Source organism: Mus musculus, chromosome 9 (assembly GCF_000001635.26).
Source record: "Mus musculus strain C57BL/6J chromosome 9, GRCm38.p6 C57BL/6J".
Taxonomy (NCBI): Eukaryota; Metazoa; Chordata; class Mammalia; order Rodentia; family Muridae; genus Mus; species Mus musculus.
The window spans coordinates 111,607,072-111,631,776 of record NC_000075.6 but is presented as its reverse complement, the minus strand read 5'-3'; the positions used below and the strand labels follow the sequence as shown (position 1 = coordinate 111,631,776).

General features: G+C 43.0%; 1 protein-coding gene across 3 annotated transcripts in view; it reads left to right on the top strand.

Annotated features, from left to right (window-relative positions):
* The window catches only part of Stac (src homology three (SH3) and cysteine rich domain), a 129,152-nt gene that overhangs the window by 58,812 nt on the left and 45,635 nt on the right, over positions 1-24,705 (top strand). The window lies entirely within an intron of this gene.

Below are 24,705 nucleotides of genomic sequence, written 5' to 3'. Positions count from 1 at the left end.
GGGGCTCACCCTTTCTGCTAGACTAGCCAGCCAGGACTTCCAGGAATCTGCCTACCTTATCCCAACCCGACTCCAGCACTGGGGTTCTAAATATGTTCCACCACTGTTTCTGGCTTCTCTATGGCTTGAGGCATTAAACTCAAACCATCTTGCTTGCTGAGCAATCGCTTTCCCCCTTAACCAGTTGTCCTCAATCAGTTGTGACTTCTTGCTGGCTTATACAACCCTCTCAAAGAGTTCACGTAAAACCACTGGAAATTTCAGATATTTACATTATAATTCATAACAGTAGAAAATTACAGCTTTGAAGAGGCACTGAAAATAATTTTATGGTTGGGGGGGTCACCACACCATGAAGGGTCACAGTATTGGGAGGTTAAAGACCACTGGTCTAAGCCATCTCCCATCCCGACTGCTCTTCTATCTTTAAAAACAAAAAAGGGAAAAAGAAGAGTCAAGTTGATCTGATCTTGTAAAGTATTTAACAAAGCAAACTGTGTCTTCTTTGAGGAGAACATGGAAAGGATAGAAAGATGCAAGATGGAACAGAAGTGATACAAGAGGCATCTACCACCACCCCACCACCGCCCTCACTTCCACCATCATCATCATCGCCACCACTCAAGATTCTGAAACAAAAGTGCACTCACAGCTGGTTGATGCCTGTCCTTAAAATTGTAAAGGTCATACGTCCACCATGAGTATATTGACCAGTAAAGATAGGCTCAAAGCTGACCATCTGTTTCAAGTTCCTTTGATGCCCGAGGCCCTCCCTACTGAGCTGGCTTTCTCTCCCTGTGGATTGAGCAGATCTAAGCCTCGCCCTCCAGCCAGTCTAACCATGTCTCTAAGGCTTGTCTATTGGGGTGATAGTGGGGGTGCTGGGGATATTTTTAATAGTTTAATATAATATTTTAATTTATTCTTTGAATTTTTATATGTGAATACAATATATTTCAATCATATTCAGCCCCCTCCCCTTCTCCAACTCTTTCCAGATCTCCAACTCCCCCTCCCACCTTTATGTTCTTTAAAGCCAAACAAACAAACAAACAAAAACCTTGCTGTGAGCCCCATTCCTATCCCTACATCTTCTGCAGGACCTGTGCATGGAACCACAGAAGCTGCTAGTTAGTGGATGCAATAGTATTTTGGTGTCCAGAAGACACTTTCTCCCTGGTCCTCTCCAATCCCTGGCTCTACATTCCTTTCCTCGATGTTTCCTGAGACTTGGGTGTAAAGAGTGTGATTTCTTCTCGCCTCTTTCAGCCATCCCCTCCTGCAAGAATTGGTCACCTATTCAAGCTATGATAGACAACCCAACCTTGCATACAAATGTGAGCGAAGCAAGCAGTTCTGTGTGCCTTTGAGCTCCAGAGATGAATGGCCCTTCCTCTGGGGCAACAGGACTCAAGATTAGGTCTTAGATGGAGAGAATTCTGAACTGATTGAAGTCCTAGGTGAGAGCAACTTCACATTGTCCTCCAAGTAGATCTTCTTGTGAAATCCTTAAGGCTTTACAAGGAGAGTAGGGATCAGGGACCATCTTCCTGTGTGTCATCTAACTACTATATGCCAACTACTACAGCATTCTGCCTTGATATTGAATTGAGTATTGGCAGTGAGACACTCAAGAGAGCATTGAGCCTGTGTGACAGTATGCAATAGGTCAATATGTGCTCTTAGGTGGTATGCATGTGTGTGTGTGTGTCTATGTGTGTGTGTGTGTGTGTGTGTGTGTGTGTGTGTGTGTGTGTGTCTGTGTGTGTGTGTGTGTGTGTCTGTGTGTGTCTGTGTCTGTGCATGCATGTGGATATGCGCACATTCACACATACTTTGTGTGTATGTACAAAGTGTGTATGTGGAGACTGAAGTCAAGGCGGCATATATTCACTCTCCATCTTATTCTTTGAGATAGAGCCTGGCATTAAACCTGGAACTTGGCTGGCCAGCATAGCACAGGCATCCTCCCATGTCTTCCTCTCTGGTGCTGAGATTATACCACCATATCCAACTTTGTCACTAAAGTGAAGCACATGTTCTTTTTTATTATTATTATTGAGGAGGTTTCTTTTAAATTCTAGTTAACCTTAAGTGTTACATTGATGAAATTTCACAAGGGAAAACTCTAGAATAATGAAAGGAATAAGAGAAATTTGTGGACTCAAAGTTTAAACTTCAGATTCTCCTATCTTCCCATTTTTTATTACATGCTTTTACATTTTTAGCAATTATATAATGAAGAAAATGATGAGTATTGGCTCCCTTTTACATTGAAACCAAACACTCTTGACAATTAAATAGAGTTCTGAAGCACGTGTCCCTAATATGACTAACCTCAGGCACGGGTCCACTCCATCAATTAAGGAAAACTTCCCCTACAGGTCCCAAGTTTTCATTTTTTCACGAGACACCATGTTTCTAAGACCATTTTAAGTTAATTTTAATGACTTTAGCTGTAGTCTGCTTGGAAGATATAGCATATTAAGAGGATTCAGATTTAATTAACAGATTGTTGGAAAAAAATGTTGAATTTCCTTGCGTAAAATTTTAAGTCTCCTTGAAAGAATCAATGGCTTTCATAACTGTCCAAGTTCTCTACAAGGGAAAATAACAACAGTGTTGTCTTATGGAGGGATTATCACGAGGGTGCTCAGTTGTAGGCGTGCCCTTGGGAGGAAAACCAAAGAAACAGAAAAGACAAGAGAAGGCATTGAATGAGATTGTGGTCTCATTCATACAGTATGTCAGACTGGACCAAGTAAAGAGACCCTTTAGAAGCAAGAGATTTCCTTTATACTTGCCATATCAGCCAGTCACTGGCCGTGGCTGTCATGGGAGAAAGGTGGAATGGGGAATCCAGCAGAAAGGATCCTAATTGGTTAAGACTAATTATCTTGCAGAAAAGGAAGAAATGTGGGAATATATGGCACATTAGCAACCAGTAATCACTGTACCAGTGTGATAAATGGGCTATGAGCAAGACACCAACAGGATGTCCATCATCATTCCTCAATGAAAGGGCAACATCCTCAGCTGGGAAATCAGTGCTGTGAGATGCTGATGCTGTACGGGCAGCATCTTTGGATGGGAGTGCATTTAACGTGCAGAGAGACCCTGGTGTCACTGGCCCCATCGCCATTATAGTGAATCATTTGACATGAGGAAACACTACCATACATTCAAGATAGACCTTTCTGCTGTGCTCTTGTCTGACCATTATTTTAACTGTTTCCTGACCTGTTCTGAATGCATCCTGCTGTTCTAGCTATTAACCAAATCTTTAGTAGAAAAGACATACATACACAAACACAAAACATGCGATCTAAAAAGAAAGGGTAGTGCATATGCAAAGAGTTAGTTGGGTGAGAATGGTCAGAGACTTGCAGGACTATCTAAAGTCAAATGTAAAGTCTGCGTGTCCTCAGGGCTGACAGAACCTCAGGGGCACCTGTGGTTCTTTAAGTGAACTTTATGGCTGTACAACTTGTACACAAGAAAATATAAACATCTCAAGAGCTTTCCTGGACATATGTCAAATAGAAGCCGCCTTAAGCAGTAGTATGTTTCCTGAATGCCATCGCTTTGAAAGGGTAAACTCCTTGGCCCACAAGCATAAGAGAAATGGGGCCAGAGGCAGGAGGAGTACCGATCTGTGGCCATTTTCCCCTGTATTCATTCTCTCTCTCTCTCTCTCTCTCTCTCTCTCTCTCTCTCTCTCTCTCTCTCTCTCTCTCTCGGCATTCTGGCATTTGTCATCTGCAATATCCTTCCTCCCTTCTCTGGCCCTCCATCTAGCTAATCCTAAATCTACTGAGACCTAATTAAGAGGTGTCTGCCAGTTCCATAACAAACACTTGTTATCTCTGAAATTTCAAGTCGTTTCTCACAGCCCCGACTTTGCTAAATTCCTCAAAGACGAGATCAGCTTTGATAACATGCAGTACCTAGTTCTGAGTGTCCGATCCCGCAGGATTATTCATCTCTGGTAACCACAGCTTAGCCACTTCATCATCATTACAGGACATAGATACACCGCCACACTCTGCCCATCAGACAGATTTTCTCCCGTTATTTTCCCATTTGATCCCTTCTGAGAATTACATACTTCTGGGCAGAGAACATTAAATGAGAGAAGGTAGACATAGGGCTGGAGAGTTCACCCGTCATTGAATGCTTTCCTTGCAAGCATTAGGACCTAATTTCAGTCCCTAGCTCCCACGTAGAGAGGACAGATGTGGTGACACATGCTTTTAGTCTGTCCTGCAGAGGTGGAGGAAGAAGGATCCTTGAGGCTCATTGGTCAGACAGCCCAGCTTCCTTGGGCAAGCTCCAAACCAGTATGAGATTCTGACTCAGAAAAACAAGAGTGAAGGTACCTAAAGCATTAACCCCCACAGCTGACCTCTGACCCTGACCGCCACACACATACTCAGTGGGGGGGGGGGGCAGGGTGAAGAGAGGGGTGGGTACATTATGACAGTCACCGTAATGAGATGGTAACTATCACTAAGGACTCTCCCTTCTAACGCCCCTGCTTTCCTGATGCTTCTTGGTCACTAGTGAATACAGTTTAACATGTCTCTCTCTCTAGCACACATGACTTAGAGGACCTTTCAATTCCTCCAAAGCTAAATATATTGAAAAGTTATTAAGACTTAAATCCCAGGCTCAATGCCCTTACTGTCATTCTCAAACAGAAGTGTGCATGGCCAGTACTCTATACCTTTCAGATAAAAGAAGAAAGCACAAAATAATTTGAAAGCTGCATCTCCTGTTATTTTCCTGATCTTTTGACTGCTGCCAACAAAAATGGATTTAAAGTACCTCTCTGAAAATTGCTTAAATAAAGAGGATTAAGCCAGAGACTGGGGAAGTAATGGCTTGGTTGATAAAGTGTATGTCACATGCGCACGAGGACCTGTGTCCTGATTCCCACTACTTATATAAAAAAGCTTGGCACAGCTGCACATGCCTGTAACCACAGCACTGGGGATTCTCAGACAGGATGCTCCTCAGAGCTTGTTGGCTAGATGATCTCCAGGTTCAGTGAGAGACCTGTTCCAAAAAGTAAAATGCAAAGAAATAGAGGATAACACCAGAATCAATCTATGAGACATACACACACAACATGCACACATGTACACACATGTACACATGTACATGCATGCACATGCACATATACATACAGACAAATGCATGCATAGGCATGCATGTACACACTCATGTACACATGCACACACAAGCATTCATGCACATGTGTACACACAAGCACACACATGCTTACACACATGTACACACATGCACACACATAAACACACCACATCACAATTGTTCCAGCAGAAAGAGATACAGATTAGACAGCAAAGAATATGGTTTTCAATGTCTGAGACATGGAAATACTGGCAACAGACAGTGTTTGTGGGATCCTGAAGGCCTGCCTGTCATCATTTCAGAGGGGCACAATCCTTGGCCGACTGCCTAAAGAAAAAACAGGGAAGGTCAGGAGGAACTACCCATTACAGTGTCTTCCTGCTCTGCCACAGATAATTTGTTTCCCATGGAAAATTCTAGGTACTATATTCTGACCAGTCTAAAGTCTATTGAGAACTAATTAAAAACCTATCTTCCAGTTCTTAGGGATAACTTTTTCTCTGAGCTTCCATGCCAGCCTAGACTTTGATAAATTCCTTGAATACATTTTCAGCTCTAAGGTGTGTACCTATCATTACAGAAACTGTAGGGCAAACACCTGGCACACAGCATTTGAAAATCGTTGTGGGTGGGGCTGGTGCTGTACCTCAGTTGGGAGAATGTCCACCTGTATGCATAGAGCCCTGGGCTGGATTCCTGGCCTCATATAAAATGAGAATGATAACAGACACCAGTAATGCCAGCACTTGGGTGGGAGGCAGAATCAGGGTGATCAGAGATCCAGGTCATTCTCAGCTGTGCATGGAGTTCAAGACCAGCCAGAACTACTAGAAACTCTGCCTTAGAACAGTTGTAAGTGAATAGGGGAAAGGGTTTCCAAACTTACAAAAGACAACCATTTTTTAGTGCAAGAATATGGGACTATCCCTGGGCTAATAGACCCCAAATAACCCTGGGGTCTGAGAATTGGCACAGACAAATGACACAGGGGCCTGGCTTTCTCATGGTCCATATTTTCTCTTGACAGCTCTTCTGTGATATGTGTTGATAGAAATTTGCACATTGTACAGAAGTTCCTGAGAGCCCTTGCTGTGATCTGAATTCACACCTGAGACAGATGCCACACTGTCCTATCCAGTTGATAGTGATGGGCGCCCTGGCACATCATGTCCACTCACTAATGTGTGCTTGCTGGGCTTAACTTCCAAATTTTTGACATGGTAGTTGCATGGTTCTTCTTTGATAATTCCACACATCTGTGTAATCGTTCTTATTACCCTTACTCTCTACCTTACCGGAGGTCCCTCCCACTCCTGTCAGTTCCCCTCCCTCCTCCAGACCTTTTTTCATGCCCACGTCCTTTTGTTTTCCTTTGTGACCCACTGAGTATCACCAGAGCCATCTGGGTGCCCGTGGGAATGGAACCCATTGGAGCCTGATGGTCTTCCAGACTCTGCTATGTTCTCTTTCTAAAGCAGACATGCTAGGAATTTTATGTGCATTTTTTTTGACTGAACCAACTTTTTAAAAATTCCATCTGTTTTCAAATATTTGGCCTTCCTGGACTGCTCAGATGGCTCATCAAGCCTCATACCCTGACTTTGCACTCCAAGAGTCACGTGGTACAAGGAGAGAGAGAACCAACTCCAGCAAGCATTTCTCTGACCTCTACACACACACACACACACACACACACACATACACACACATGCATGCACACACAAACACACACTAAACAGATAAATCAATAGCATGTGAAATTAAATAATTAATTAATTGAAGGTAATCAAATAATCTGGTTCTTCTGCCTCCCATCCCCCACCACCATGTGTATTCACACATATGTGCATGTTTTTTATGCTACTTAAGAGGTTTTTCCGGCCAGGCAGTGGTGGTGCACTCCTTTAATCCCAGCACTTGGGAGGCAGAGGCTGGCAGATTTCTGAGTTCGAGGCCAGCCTGGTCTACAGAGTGAGTTCTAGGAAACCCAAAACTACACAGAGAAACCCTGTCTCAAAAACACAAACAAACAAACAAACAAAAAACCCAGAAAAAGAAAAAGAGTTCTTTCCATGTAATGAACTCCTGTGTTTCAAAAATATGGATGTTCTTCTACTAATTGCCATAATCATTCCTTATTCTACATTTCTCAAGTAAAACTACATTTAGCATTTTGATTTAAAGTAAGTGCATTATTTTTACAGGTGTATTTACCAAACTCTCAATCCCAATCAAAACCTAATAACAGTGTTTTCCAGATTTTACCGGTTTTATTTTAATGTCATTTTGTGGTGATGGGACTTGAACCCAGGACCTCCTGCACGCTGGACAAGAGTCCACTTCTACCACTAAGCTAGGGCTGCAGATCCAGACTTTATTGTTACTGCAATGTTGTACTTTCCCTGCCTCTTGCTGAGAATGAGCTTAAGGTGTGATATGTTTTATAACAGCTACATTTTCATACATCGGAAGCATTTCTCATTTTAAATGATTTCTCAATTCACCACCCATCCAACTAGATTATCCTTAAGAATTTGTTTCTCAGTGGTTTGGGCTACATTTTTGGAATAATGTTTCAAAAGGGAAGCTGGAGATGATGTACATGTGAGAGTGGCCATGGTGAGCCCCACGTGCCATGCTAAGAAATGCCTGAATGGCATGTGTATTGTTTTACTTAATGCCTGTCTCTTGTGTTCTTTCTACTCTTTCTCTGTCTGTCTTTTTTCCTGGCACTACTAGCATGGTCTCTCCCTGAAGGTTAGTCTAAAAAAATCCAAAATATTTGGAAGCTGCTACCTGTATAAATAAGTCAGTCCTATCCTCCTTCGCCTCTAATAAACATTTTGATCATAAGTTTTTATTTGGTTGGTTGGTTGGTTGGTTGGTTGGTTTTGCTTCCACAAGTATTGCTCAAGGATGCTTAAAACTTTTGCTTTTAGTCCTCTTATTGCAATATCTGGCTTCCCAATGTTTCATTGTCAACCACAAGCATATGCTCTTTGTGGTTGGTTTTCGACCTGTCGAATGACCTACCAAGCATGCCTTGACCTACGGCATGGTAGAAAGGGACAAAGGAGATCATCTCTGCAGCTTGTTCACAATGAATCAGCAAATGACCCATGTGACAACATATATCTTAGATAGTGGACGTTGGTGCGTTCTGCTCTCTATGGTGTCCTCAACTACAGTTAAGCTTGTTGCTTGTCCCGTCTGAACTGGTGGAGTGACTGGAAGGAGAGATGAGCAAACACTCAACCAATGAGGAATAGTAACATTATGATTAAGTTGTTGTTTCAGTGGCACACAGAGCAGTGGCCGTAATCATGGTGCAGAACTGCGGGTCATCGCAGTATCCATGAGCTGGGGACTCCCACTCCGATGTCTAGGGACAATCAGTGCAAAAGTCCCATAAATTCTAGCAGGAAGATCATCTTAGTTAGAGTTGTTACTGCTGTGAAGAGACACCATGTCCACAGCAACTCTTAGAAAGAGAAACATTTCCTTGGGGCTGGCTTACAGTTCAGAGGTTGAGTCGTGGCTGGAAGTATGATGGCATGTAGGCAGACTTGGTGCTGGAGAAGAAGCTGAGAGTTCTACATCCGAATCTGCAGGCAGCTTGAAGGGAATGAATCACACTAGGCCTGACTTTAGCTTCTGAGACCTCAAAGCCCACCCCCAGTGACACACTTCCTCCCACAATGCCATACATACCTAATCCAACACAGCCACATCTCCTAATAATGCCACTTTCTATGGGCCTATGGGAGCCATTTTTATTCAAACTTCCATAAAGATGGAGAGGGGGAAAAATAGAAGTAACCTAAAAACCAGGAGAGAAAAGTGCCACACCTGTGAAGACAAACCTGCAAAGCCTTCTCCTGTGAGAGATTCCAGGCATCAGACAGGGAGACTTCAACAGGACCTAGCTGGCCTCACAAGACCAACAACTCCACTCTGCAGGTGATCAGGCCTGGATGCTCTAAAGCCACACCACTGGAGGAAGATATCTGAGCCCCATTTTGGTATCCGTTGGGGGAAGTAAGAAATCCACAAGAGCTGTCAAGAATCTATTGCCTAGATGACATTAGTCATACTTCTCTATGTTTCCTAAGTCTGTTTCTACTACCTGCATGTGAGCTGATATTCTCTGCCACAGCCTTCAGTCTTGTCCTTAAACATCTCGTGACAATTAAGAATCAGGAAGGCAGTCTAAGGAGGTGGCATGGTTGATAGAGGCTCCCTTTGAAAGTATGAGGACATGAGTCTGATCCCTGTAACTCAAGTAAAAGAGCCAGCTGTGGTGGTAGGCACTCATAATCCCAGGGTCAGGAAGGCCTGGGACTCATGGCCAACCTAGCCAATGGGCAAACTCCAGAGCCTCTCAAAAACCGAGGAGAGAGGAACACACACACACACACACACAGAGAGAGAGAGAGAGAGAGAGAGAGAGAGAGAGAGAGAGAGGAGGGCGAGGATATGGGGTATAAAGTGTCAAGTTATAAGACAAGAGATTTCACAGACTCACACAGCTCCTCTTGGGAAAATAAAAACTTCCCAAGTTGCCAAACACTATTATCTTATCCATGTAAGAAAAATGTGGGCCTCCCTTCCCGCAGAATGTTTTACAAGTAGTTAATGGGCTAGAGTTTTAAGTGGTCAAATTTGGGAGGAAAGCCTAAAACAGAATCAGGCTTCAATGCATAAATAACCATCCAGAAAGTGTATTTTCATTTAAGACAAGCTTTGGTTAAACTAAGTATGACGTACTCAAACTGCAGCATGTATACCCTGAATGCACCCTCTTTTCTACATTCTCATTTCTTTTTATTCTAGCCAGAATGCCTGGGGCATGAAAAAAGAGGCAGTGTCACTCTGAGTGAATCTGGGGAAGAAGGGGCAGGGAGAGACAGCAAGCACAGTATGGTGGCACCAAAAGGGTTTACCAGCTTCTCGTCCTGTGTGGCAGAGCCTTTGCACCTGGCCTCTGCTTCCTGCCAGAGGTTCAGATAAAACAAGGATGAGTGTCCAGAGGCTGCCGGCTTCTGACTTAAGACTCATTCCAGGTCTGAGGCTGATGGTCTACAGGAATAGGACATCACCTCCAGTCAGCCACACTGGGGAAGCTTGTTGGAGAAAGTGCCCTGCACAACCAACCATTCAGTTGCTGAGGCAGGCTTTGCTCTACTGACCTACTTTAGGATGGTCCCCAAAGTTATGCAGCAGCAATAGACATGACATCATAAGTGACAGAATTGGGTCAGTAGTGTAAAATAGAGCAGGCAAGTCTGCATATCTGGGGCTCAAAGCCTCGGTCAGGGGTGGGGAGAAGAGAAGGCCATAGCAGATCCTATTGAAGTATTTTCCCTATCACCAATCAACACCACCCATCTGCCCATCCATAGAAACAAAGCACAGGTCATGCCTGGGGAGAAAATGACACAGCTACGGCTCCCTTGCATGCACTGTCTCAACAGCATGACAGTTCCCATACTCAAGATGGCACAGAGTCACATGTACATGGACACACATACACATACATACATCCACCTCTAGTCAGGAAAATCTATGTGTGTCTGTCTGTCTGTCTGTCTGTCTGTCTGTCTGTGTCTGTGTGTCTGTGTATGTGTGCGTTGCTATGCATAGGTACACAAGCATGTACATGTTCGTATACATGCATTTACATGTGTGTGTGTGAAGGCACATGCACGAAGTTCTGAAGACACTTGCTGAAGTCAGCTTTCCTGTTCTACTGTGTGCGATCTGGGTATACAACTGTTTAAACTAGCTCAGCCGGCACCTTTGCCTGCAGAGCCATCCCTCTGGCCCTCCCACTTGGTGTTTTGAAATAAGGTCTCTTATTGAGATCTAGAGCACCACTAATTAGGCTAGGCTGACTGATAGGTAAAGCCTGGCGGGGGCGGGGGGGTCCTCCTATCCCTACTCCCTAGAACGGGTGTTACGGTGGCAGCTGCCTGCCCTGCTGTCCTTTGCTTGCACTTCGTAGACTGAGTTCTTTCCCAGCCCCGTGAACTGTGTCACCAGATTCCTGCATTATATAACTCCTCTCTGCTTGTGCTGTGTGTCCTGGCCTGCTCTGTGTGCCATTGACTGGTCTCTCAGAAGCAATCTAACATCATATCATTGCTTTCCTCGAGGAAAAGTATTGCTCTACCTTGTTATCTAAAGGCTTAGCCTCAAACCCCTGAGTTTGACTTGCTTGTGCTAAAACCTCCAATAACTAACAAAGGTAGAGTAAGGCTCCGCCCCATCAACTGATGGAAATGGGAACCTCGCCCACAACTGATGCTCACGGTCTCAACACTGGTAAGTACAGAGAGAGGGGTACAAAGTGTGGGCAGGGGGGAGGAGCCCAGGACAGATGGGTGGAGGAACTGGACACAAGTCGTTCCCTTACTCTCAACCCTAGCATCTTTAAAACGAGATTGGAAACAAGTACAGCCCTTCGAAAACTGACTAACAGAAAACACTGCCAGAGAAAGCAGTTAGAGGGTTAAAAACTCTAACCTTTCTTAAATCTCTACACCGAGAGACATACATCTGTTCCCCCAGCCACACAGGAGGGCCCAGGCAGGAAGAGCCTGGGCAGCTTGGTAATTCATTGTCTCATAACAAAGATTTTAAAGGAGGACGAGATGTAGCTTAATGGCAGAACATTTGCCTGGTGAGTGCGGAGCTCTGGGTTCCATCTCCAGCACTGTAAAAACAAAAATGAAAAATAGACCATAGCTTCATGTGCAAAAAAGAAGGTTGATATTGATCATATACCAATTTCTCCAAAAGCACCTTGGAGGGAAAGGTCTGACCATCTTACTATTTGGCAACCTAGATAAATAGAATTGCTCCAGTCTTGAGCTCCAAGAACAAGTCTGAAAGAGAGAAAGGACATTAGGATCAGGCTTTCAGAAAGGGGGGACAGAAAACAGCAGCAGAGGGTGTCAATACTAGGGTCGAGCCATTGGGCTCAGATGTTCCCTGAATGACCATGAGAAAGTGGTCACTCAGAGGACAACTCTTCCCAGAAACCTTCAGCCAAATACACATCCCAGAAGAAAAGCCTACCAGCTATGTATCACATAGTGATCTGATGGCCCCAGGGGCAAAGGCTGTGAACTCCAAACCCAGGAGGCCCTGCGCCAACCCAACTCTCATTGCTATTTTTAAAGCAGAGTATGGGTGAGGGGTGGAGGAAATGAGAGAGTTTTTCCACTAGTCGTCAGGAACCGAAATAGGAAAGATCAACAGAGGCATTTATAAACAATGAATACCATTAATTTTTTTTAAAGCTGGAGACGATGTTCTATAGGGAAGAGTGGGTAACATAGTCAGGGAGCGATGGCTCAGGGTCTTAGCTTTACCACTTGGTTCATGGCATTTCAAATTCTCTTCTGGTTGAGGATCTGGGGAGATGGCTCAGTGGTTAAAGTGTTGGCTGTGCATGTGGTAAGTGAGGGTGGGAATTGGGATTCCCCAGAACCCACAGGATACAGTAGATACGGCACCCCACCTCTAATTCCATCACTTGGAAGGCAGAGAGACAAGGGATACTCAGAGCAAGCTGGCTAGGGAGACCAGCCTTATTGGTGAGCTCTGGCTTCAATGGAGAGGCCAAGCCTCAATAAATAAGGTAGAGAGCCATTGAAGAACACTCCTACCATCAGCCTTGGGTCCCCACATGTCTATTTCCTGGAAAATGTGGCACTAACTTGGGAGTTGAGCTGAGGGAAGAGGAGATGTGAAGGTGATTTTTAATAGCTTTACCTGGGCCCAATGACTAGATTCAGCAGTGATAGCAAGCCCGTTCCCTTTCTTCCCTCTTAACAGAAACCTGTTGATTGATGATGCATAGGGTATAGAGCAATCCAACACATAATGCTCTCACTGCCCAGTTCAAGGTCTTTCTAGTACTTAATGCAGGGAGAAGAGTGAGAAGTCCTAGTCCTTTCGAGAAGGCTGAAAGGCAGGTCACAGAAAGCCTGTACTGATCTGGGTCTGCTTGACGTTAGTGTGGTGTGATGGGAAGACTATCAAAAGGAGAGCGTTCCACTTGGGGGCTAAGAACCGAAACCCTCATGCCTCCACACCAGCACTCCCCCCCCACCCCCACTGGGCCATCTACCCAGACTGGGCCATTCTTCCCTAAGATGCCAAATCCTTTTCCCAACAGCGGCCAACAATGGGGATACTGAAACCCAAACTGCCACGGAAGTGCCTCATGTTTCAACATGACCCTACTTTTCTAATTCCTCAAAAACAGTAATACGTACCCTGTTTGGTTTCTTACTACAAGGGAAAACATGCTCATTGTGGACGATGAGGAGATATAAATAAGCAAAAACAAAACCAAAAAGGTTTAAAAGTCTCCCTCCACACAGAAATATTAACATTTTGCTTGGTGCCCATCTCAATCTTTTAATGCACATGTGCATGGCTATTTTAAATGAGCTTTCTAAAGACTGGGACTTTTTGCTATGAAGGTGATACTTTTAGATTATATTGTGGCATCCCGTCAGCCATTATTTATTTTAAAATTCTCCCACTGGCCAAAAATCTAGTTTGTTTATGACTGCACCCAGCTTTAATTAACTACTATCCAATTTTGTGGTATTTTGTTGTTTTACATATCTCAAGGTTATTAGAAGAATGGGATAAGCTTTTGTTAATTCTTTGCCAGTATGGTTAAGTTCTTAAGACCCAGTCCTGAAATTGAAATTGCTTTAAGCTTTTATACATTTTGTCCGGAATTTACCTGACAACAGTGGTGTTACTTCCCTCTCTCAGCTGCAGTGTTTGAAAATAATAGTCATGCCATATGCAACCAATAGCGGGCTTGGGTTTTCTTCTCAGTTTTTGTTTGTGTAGTAGAGGGGAACGGTAGAGAACTTTATCTTCCTTTTCTTAACTCTTTGGTTACTAAGTCTGCCATTTATTAAATACTTAGCTTTGAAATCCATTTCTTTTGTTGGTTGTCAGTTCATGGCTTTAGCTCTTTTTCCATTTTTCCCCTTAACTTGTAAGAACAGTTCATAAGTCCTATGTATTATCATTGATTTCACAGGCAGTAGTTTCCAAGGTCTCTCTCTACATTGTGTGTGTGTGTGTGTGTGTGTGTGTGTGTGTGTGTGTGTGTGTTTGTGTTTGTGTGTGTGTGTGTTAGTGTGTGTTATTGTTTTGAGGCCAGAGCTCATGTAACAAAGATTACGTTTGAACTTTCTATGTAACCAAAGGTGAACTTGAACTCTTGATCATTTCTCCCAGTGATAACAATGTCCTGGTTTAATCACTACTGTGGTTTGTTATAATAGATTATTTTTCAAAGAATGTTTTACAGTTCTTGGGCACAAACTCTTCAAGATTTGTCTTGTTTATTTCAATCAATTTTTATTTAATATACAAAGTAATGAGTTTCACGGTGACATTTGTATATATGTATATATATATCATTATACTCTGACGTTCATCCATTCACCACACCTTGTTGTTCTCTTCCTCTCCTCACATAGTCCTCCCTCTGCTCCTGTGTCATACATATTCCATCACTCCATTCTGTTGTTCCCCTGTCCACTCTTTAGATTCCTTCCTCACTCTTCTAGTCTACTTTCATTTGTAGGTAGGTAGGTAGGTAGATGATAGATAGATAGATAGATAGATAGATAGATAGATAGATAGATAGATAGATAGATGGATGGATGGATGGATGGATGGATAGATAGATAGATAGATAGATAGATAGATAGATAGATAGATAGATAGATAGATAATAGATACACATACATGCATACAAACATATATATATACATATGTACATACATGATAGATACATAGATGGTAGATGCACACATGCATGCACATGTAGATACATAAATATATAGACAGATGATAGATAGATAGATAGATAGATAGATAGATAGATAGATAGATAGATAGATAGGTGATTCTGTGCATGAGAGAAAACCTACAGTATTGACTGAGTTCCTAGTCTGGCTTCTTTTGCTTCTGTAGTGATCTCCAGTCCTATCCATTTTCCTGATGTTCCCACCAGAAGGTTAGACTGTTCTCTGCTAGAGACCAAGATCTGCTGACTCCTGATGCAGGTATTTGGGAAATACTGAGAGTTGCCTGCTTTCCTCTTGGCAAATACATCTGTACTCAACGGACCCCAAACCATGATTGGCAGAAAGCACATTCGATACCACCAAGGGTTCTCATGCTAGTTAGAAGGTTGGAGCTCTCAGTGGAAGTTCCCTGTGGGGGGGATTCTTCCCAGGGTAAGGAGAGGAAACTCTTTCTGCCACTGTCCCTCCTAAGGACTCCAGAAGAGCCCAAGATGCAGGGTTCTCTCCAGGGTAGCTTCTGTCTTCCCCACTTTCATATCACCAGCCTGACAAGGGAATACCTTGCCATCCCAGCTGTCATTCAGCATATTTGAGGTGTTTCTGCCATGCTGTTTCCTGACCTGATCTAAGCATTAGGTTCCACATGGAGTTGCCCATTTTCTGTCCTGCCAGTGAATACCTGCTTGTTTATCTTGAATTAATTTGTGGTTCGATTTGTTTTGTTTTCTCTTCAGTAGCTTTTGTCCTCTTTGACCAGCTTGGGTGTGGCCCTTTGATGCCGCTACTTGGAAGACTCTCCAGAAGGCCAAACTTATGACATCCATAGAATCCTCATGTGTAATTTGGCCACAACTCTTAAGAACGGTTAGCAAGATGATTCGCCACAAGTAGTCAGAGGGTTTTCAACAGAGAACTTCTCCTACAAATATTAAATAAAATATTTTATGTAGAAACAAATATTATCTAGATAAAAATATTCATATGCTTGATAAGTGTGGCTCACTTCACTCTGCCGTGAATTCTATAAACAATCCATTTCACTGATGCTTTATGACATATTCATGTGAAGATGCACTTAAGGCTAGCTTTTTAGAAGAGGGCCTTCTTTTTTAAAGATTTGTTTTATGTCTGAGAGTGCTTTGCCTGTACTAATGCATACCATGTGCATGCCTAGTGCCCACAGAGGCCAGAAGGGCTCTTTGTATTCCCTGGAAGTGGCATTACAACCAGTTGTGAGCCATCACTTGGGTGCTGGGAACTGAAGTGGATCCTCTGCAGGAGCAGAAAGCACTCTGAACAGCTGAGCCACCTCTCCAACCCACTGAGACTAACACAGGACAGAATGACGCATGCAGACATGTGCTAAATCGTGGTTATGTCCGTCCTTGGGTTTGATGTAGCTAGCTCAGATTTAAGGAACCTGAAATGGTGATCCCAGAGTCAGTCACTGCTCAGGAGGGGAAGCTCTCATTCATGGTTGGTCTTTGCTAATTTGTGGGTTCTTCTTTTTCCTACCCTTTATCTCTCCAGTTTCACCCTATCACACTAGATAGGAAAAAAAGAAGGATAGAGGGGAGAGAGATCTCTGAATGTAATTCTTTTCTTCTTGTCTCTTCTTTGACCACAGCTACTACCAAACTGTAACCAACCTCCCTAAATGAGCAACAGCCACTAACCCTGCCTCTTGGGTCCCTCAAATTTATAGGCCTTCTGAAGAGTTCCCAAAATTCCAAACATTGCACATTGGCAGAAAAATCTCTGCAGCTGGCAAAACCACACCTCTGCTGGAGCACGAGGCAAATCAGAGTCAGCTGCTGTGGCCAGTCCAAAGCATCCCCCTCATCCCTACACCTACACCTAAAGCTACCCCTTTTCCCTTCATATGAGTTTGCCTTCATGGGTTCCCTCATCATCCGGGAGGTGGTACAGGAGCTCCTGAGCAAAGAGTTGAGTGGGGCAAAGGTGCTGGCTGCTGTTGACTGGGATTAAAATGAAAGCACATTCTTATAATATTTCTATGTTTTTAAAAGAAACCAAAATTCCGGAATTCTCAAAAATGTCACTCCACTAACTCAGAACTGAGCATTTTGTGAAAGGTCTCAGAGCACAGGACTGCTGTGGGAACCTTGTAATAGTGTAAGGCCAACTCTTTCCACCCTGCCATGCTCTCTTCATAAATTACACGTGTATATACATGCACACATACCCAGATATGAGCATCCAAATATAGCTTATGTGTAGAAGCCATAATACGCTGTTAAACAAAATCCTATTTTTGTACTTCATAGTCTTACAACTCTAGTATTATAAGAATCAACTGAGATCTTTGGAGATGGCTCAGCGAGGAAGAATGGGGTCCTGCATTCAAATCGCCAGTACCTGGAAAGACAACCAGGCAGAGCTGCAAAGGCCAACAACCTCAGAGCTAGATGGTGGAGACAGGAAAATCCCAGCACTGACTGGACAGCCAGGCTAGCCAAAAGAGCAAGCCTCAGCCCAGTGATAGCTCTGTCTCAAGGTATAAGGGAGAAAGAGACAGAGAAGGGGAGTTTGCCATTCTCCTGCCTCCCATATATATGCAAGGGGCACTATCCTTCATTGTTTTTGAAAATAAAATAACGAATCCCTGAGTAGACACATGGCATACCTGGGATTCGTGCAGACATAACAGATAATGCTCTCGAAGCCTTGACTGACAGGAGGTGGAGGATTCCTACCCCCAACCCCCCAGGACTGCTGAGATGACAGCAGCAGCCTTGGGCCATATCCCTGAGTGCACCAGATCTCCACTGATCTTCGAAGCTAAGCAGGGTCGGGCCTGGTTAGAACTTGGACGGGAGACTGCAGAAGGTCTAGAAAGCTCCCCAGCCAGTGCGTCACATATCCAACATTTGCTCATTCTTTCCAGTGGAGCTACCAGCTACGGCCCGTCCCTGCCTCCTTAGTTAAAATAACAGTTTACATACAAAACACAGGGCTCATTTATTAATCAAATGAAGTAACCTGCAAGGAATTATTCCTCCCAGTACACGAAAGCCTAATTCTTTGTTAATTCTTTTTTTTTTTTTTAATGGCATCAAGATAAGAATTCAAGTTTCTGACTTCTGGTGTAGTATGTACCCATGTGTGTTTGTGTGCTCACTGACAAAATTTAATCATTTTTCTTTCCAATTCACCTTTGTCCATCTACCAAGAGACAAAATTATTCTCCCTGGCTTCATCTGGCTTGGTTGGCCTCGTGTAACTTTAGGATCTTAGAACTGATCTTCATATCATTATTTCAAATACAACTGACATGTGAAGATAATAGAAATGCATCCTGTATTCTGTATGTGTAGTTTGGTAATTATTACAAATGCAACTATACTTAGAATTATACATTCTAAGTAATGTACTTTATTTTACTAAGTGAGTAAAAACCAGTTACCCCAGTGATAGCAATTCCAGTTACCCATAATCACCAGTGATCTGAAATATTTTAATGGAAAATTCCATAAGTAAACAAGACACGGGTTAAGTTATACACCCTTCTGACTTAGAGTCCACACTAAGTTCACGAGTGAAGCATCTCCTCCCCTGCTGCACTGATGCTGTGTAAGTTACCTGCCTAGTTGTCACATGGTAGCCATCCCCATCATCAGCCCAATTGCATCACAGTGCCCATGTTGCTCATCCCATTAGACCTCATCATAAAGGCTTTAGAGCAACTCCCATCACAGGAAGAGGGAGAGACAGAGACAGAGACAAACAGAGAGAGACAAGAAACAGAGAGAGGGAGAGAGATTTTGTAGTCACATAAATTTCACTATGGTATAATGTTATAATTCTTTTTTATTATTAGTTATGGCTGTGGCTTTTACTATTCACAACAATTCATAAATTAACTCTATCATAGGAATTAGTAGGAACAAAAATAGTATATTTAGAATTCTGTACTACCATGGTTTTAGCCATAAAGTGGGAATCTCATAACCCTGACACATGAGGATAAGCTGGTGTATTTATAGATATTCGTGTATATATATATATATATATATATATATATATATATATATATATGGTTATACATTTTTGAAGTATTTTTCCCAAGCCAGCTGGCTATTGTGGCACACATCTGTAACTCGGGCACAGAGGAGGCAGATGAAGAAGGACTGTGATAGCCTGGATTACATAGCAAGTTTGGAGTCTTGTCTCAAAAGAAAATTTGTCATTGTAGACAAATTTATAAAATTAACATTTAACCATTGTTTTTTGCTAATTCAAATACTATACTATGCCCACATTTCTTTCACAAGTGGTTTTTTCCCCATTCTCCAACTTATTTCTGTAGTTAAGGGTCCTTGATTTTTAACCCTTGTTTTATCTTTAATTTTGACATTATATTGAGTCTTCCTAATAGTTAAGCAATGCCTTAATGTCAAAATCCTTTCAAAATTGATGCAGACAAACTAAGCACACACCTGTAACCTCAAAATTCAGGACAGAAAGTCAGAAGAATGATAGAGCTCGATCAAGACCAGCCTGAGCTATAGAGCCAGACTTGGTCTCAAAACTCTCACACAAGCACACACACACACACACACACACACACACACACACACACACACACTAACAAGAGCTGGGATATAGCTTAGTGGTAAAGCCTTTGTCAATCATATGCAAAGCCATAAATTTAATCCCCAGCACTACCAACATAAAAAACACAGGATGGCCAAATGTAAAATATATATATCTAATACATTTCATTAATGGCATGTCATATTAATCCATCACATGAACAAAAATATCTATTCAGCTAGGAAAAAAATCTTTGTGTATATTTGTGTATGTGGGGAGTGTGGTGTGTATGTATATGTGTGTGTGCTCATATGTGCATTGTGTGCACATGTGTGCATGTATGTGCGTATGTGTTCATGTGCTAGAGTGCTCCTGTGGAGATCAGAGGACCACAGAAGCAGGAATTGGTTCCCTCCTTCTACTGTGTGACTCCTGGATATTGACTCAGCCATCGGACTGAACAGCAAGCTCCTTTGCCCATGGAGGCATCTTGCCCTTCCTCTCATCACCTTTTGACACAATACATGAAAAAAGATGGAGGCAGATGGTCTTAAAAGTGCAACAGTGGAAACCAGCTCATGGCAAACTCACTCTGAGAGGCACCAAGAGCCGCCCTTGTTGGGTTGTGACCTTCACAGCCAGAGTCCTCAGTGACAAGCTCTGCTATTTGTACTGATTAATGAGGCCTTTGGTGACTTTCTGCTGTAGATAAGGATTCATCTCTCCGGCCACCAGAACTACACTTGCCTGTCTTCCTTCTGCCCTTTCTGGAACAGCTTTATCGAAACAGTTAAATCATAGTTTTGTGTAGATTTTGAAGGTCAGTTTAGGCCCTGTGACTCACCACTGATATTTGCTAATCCAAATGTTTTACTATGATTGCATTTCTCTCCTTTCACATATTTTATGTTCCCTTAAATTAAAAATTGTCCTTTCAAGCCAGGTGTGGTGGGACACACCTTTAATGCCAGCACTCGGGAGGCAGAGGCAGGTGGATTTCTGAGTTCGAGGCCAGCCTGGTCTACAGAGTGAGTTCTAGGAGAGCCAGGGCTACACAGAGAAACCCTGTCTTTAAAAACCAAAAAAAAAAAAAAAGTCCTTTCCACTCCCTTAACTTTCTATATCTCTAATTTATAAATCCTCCCACAGTCTTTCAAGTGCTTTTATCTTTTATAAAGTTCTAAGTCAATAAACTTCTTTGCTCCTTCGTTTTATCCTTCAGGTTACCCCAGGTTACCCCCTGACTTCATCTCGCAGCTCCAGCCTGGGCTACTGCACAGTTACATGGGAGACCCCACTTCTCTCCCATGTCTGCTCTACACCATATCTCGTGATTTTTCATTTCTTGCCTTATTCTCTCATTTTTCTAAGGCATATTCTACAGTAGTTATTTTTAAGAATGAGCACATGGAAAGAATTTTGAAGAAAGATCTAAATTTTAAAGGGTATTTGTATTCTGCCATTACTTATGTTTGTTATTTAGCTGGATATAAAAATCTAGGTTGGAAAGAAAACCCTAAAAAATCTAGGTTGGAAATAATTTTCTGCCAGAACTTTGCAATTTGAATGTTTTTAAAGGTTCTACGGCCTTGCAGTTTCTAAACTGTCATTGTGGAATTCTGTGGCCATGTCTTTTTTAAATTGTTTACCATGTTCTTCTGTTTGTTTGGTTTTTGGTTTTTCGAGACAGGGTTTCTCTGTGTAGCCCTAGCTGTCCTGGAACTCACTCTGTAGACCAGGCTGGCCTCAAACTCAGAAATCTGCCTGCCTCTGCCTTCCAAGTGCTGAGATTAAAGGCATGTGCCACCACTTCCTGGCTTGTTTACCCTGTTTTTATTAACTTTTTATCTTCCAAATAAATATTAAACTCACGTCTACACTTCCTATTGGTGATTTTTAGTTCCTAAAGTATAATTTTACTGGGACTTTGATATGATTAAGTGTGTTGTCCCAATCCAATACTGCTTACTTGAAATCCAGTGACATCCTTGTTTCTAAGTATTTAAACCTATGCAATCTTTTAAGATTTTTACATTCATTTATGTTTGTTTATTTGTTTTGTGTATTAGAGGCATGCACCCCTGATTGTATGTAGAGATCAGAGGACAACTGCAAAACTCAGTTCTCTCCTTTTGAGTTCCAGGGATCAAACTTTTCATGCTGGACAGCAAGCACCTTTGCATACTGAGCTATGTTAGCAGCCCCTGGGAAGTCCTTCTGTACACACAGCCCTGACTTAGAACACTTCAATTTGGGAATTTTCAATTTTATGATGAGAAATTTGTATAGTCAGTAACATCTGTACTCCGGATTTTGATCATATCCCAGGCTAATTATCAATATAACTGTAAAGCATTCTCTCATGAAGGTGGGCAGCAGTGAGCCGCAAAGCCTACACATCTGCATGCTACTGGGGGAGCAAGCAGTTCTGTATAGCATATTGTTCTAAGCTACAGTGTTTAGTGGGGTGAGAACTTCAAGTGCACTCCGTGTATTTGTGTGTTTGTGCACAACTGCATGCCTTTGAATATCCAGATGCATGGGTGTATACCCACACCTATGGAGACCAGAGGGTGGTCCCTCAGACACAGCCCACCTTCTTGTTTGAGACAGGATTGCTCACCGGCCTGAAGTCTACCAGTTAGGCTAGTGGGCGACCAGAGAACCCCACAGATCCTCGTGTCTCCTCACCAGCACTGAAATCGCAAACACACACCATCACACCTAACTTTCTTTTTCTACGAGGCTTCTGGAGGTTGAACACAGGTCCTCCTGCTTACAAGGCAAGCCCTTGACCATCTTAGCTCTGCCTCCAGCCCCTTCCAGCGCCTTCTGATTCACAGTATTTTCGATTTATGCTTGTAACTTTGCCATAGGTCAAAGGCCATCTCTTTTATGACACCGTTCTGTTAGCCACCTGTGGGGAGAGCATTCTCCTTTGAGGGTGAAGGCAGTTAAAGGAATATAAATATCAGTTGCATTTTTCAATTTGAAGAGCCAGTGTGGACATATTAAAATTCAAAGCTGGGTTTTTCTTGCTAGTCAAGCATGAGGGGCACATACAACAAGGCATTAGTAATGGAAGGCAGGTGTAGCAGATCAAGGTCCGACCAGACCTTCTCCAAATCTTTCTGGGCTAAACCAGGACGACTGCAGTGATCCAAATCACCTCTTCCCTGTTCTCTGAAGGTCAGAGTAGGAGCTTTCCCCTTTCAATCACACTTGTCACTGCACAGTGGAAACGGGGACACCTAACACTGAGTAATCACTGGTGGTCTGACTCATACCACAAGGCAAAGTATGAAAGCAAGTCGGAAAACTGAAGTCAGCGGAAGGAAATGCATAGAGGAAGGAAGAGATGCTATCATTTATAATGACACCATTTCAGAGGACCGCTCTCAGTGGAACAGCTCCCCTTTGAAGATCTGCCTCATGCTCCTGTATAGGCACAAATAGCAGGCTCGGAATTGAAATGAAAGGCATTGCCTCCAAGACCAGGCTATGACAAAATAGCATGCTTTACCTGAATGATTATTCTTGGAAACAAGGGGGGTGCGTATAAATAATTAACACGGTGTGTGTGCCTGAGAGAGAAAGACAGAGAGACAGAGAGAGAGAGAGAGATTGAGAGAGAGACAGAGACAGAGAGACAGACAGAGACAGAGAGAGACAGAGAGACAGACAGAGACAGAGAGACAGACAGAGACAGAGAGAGACAGAGACAGAGACAGACAGAGAGACAGACAGAGAGAGAGAGAGAGAAGCTTTCTGTCTTCCTGTGTAATGTCATCAGGTTCTCGGTTAAATGGTACTTTCTTAGGGGACTTTCCAGGTGACATCTTCCAGAGGATTTTTAGTTCTTTGCCTACTGTAGAGCTTAACAGTTGCCTTTCCCAGATGAGCTGTGGATCCTAGCATGTCTCTGTTGTATCAGCTGATTAATCCCAAATCCACCTCCACATACATTAAGCAGTCCTGAAAAAAAAAAATGGGAGGAGATATTAGAGCCAAGCTTAGAAAGAATGAAACAAGGTAGGGTCTTCATTGCCTTGGGACAGGTCATCCTTTATACCCTCTTAACTTCTTAATTTTAAAATTAAACGATGCAGCTAGAACTTCACATCCTTGTCTAGCTCTTAAATACTTCTTCTACAGTGTTGAAGAATCTGCTCCCACGAAGGACCTCAAATCGGCTACCGTGGCTTCATCAAATGCTGTGACTAGTTTATTTAATGTGTCCTGTACAGGGAAAGGCTCACAGCAGCAAACTACACACACTATCCTTGTTCTCACTGAGCCCCCATCCAGAGGGAGAGGAAGACCAAAGCAAGTTTCCACGTAAATACCTGTGACTAGTTATGATAAGTGTTATAAAAGATGATCATGGGTGCTACCTGAAGGAACTTTAGGAGGTCTGGGTTGTAGCTCAGTGACTGAGTAGGTGCCTAGCATATGAGGAACCCCAGGCTTCATCTCCAGCATGAAGAGGGGAGATAAGAGGAGAGGGTGGAGAATTGAAGAGGTAGAGAAAGAGAAATAAGAGGAGAACAAAATGGAAGCAAAGAGAGGAAAGAGGAAGAGAGGGAGATGGGAGGAAGCAGATGAGAGAGAGGACAGTGGAGGAGGGAAAGGGACAGAAAGAGGAAGAGAGGGGTGATAGGGAGATTGAAGGAATGGGGGAAGAGAAGGAAAATATTTAGACAGGGGAAGGGAAATGTTTGGTATAAATGACAGAGACAACGCATGAAGGGGCCACTAGCCAAGTATCCACAGAACAGCATCCCAGATATATAAAGCAGTGTGTGGAAGGACTTAGAGGGACTAAGGGGGCCTATGCATCCAGAGATCTGAAAGAAAGCCCTGTGGCTAATACCTCCTGAGCATGAAGGATATCAGGCTTCCCTCAGTTCACACCACACTTCCCCATGGTGGTGAGACGGGCAAGATGTCGAGACCAGCGTGACTCAGTAAGGATCACGAGAGAAAAGATGGATGACCTACAAGAACAACAAAGATTATGGGTTTTGCTAACTCCAGTTAGGACAAAGAGAGCAAAGGTAGCTCATATTTGCTAATATTGTGAACATAAAGGGGATAGCAAAAGGAGAATGCCTTACAGAAAACGTGGGTTGGGGGAAAA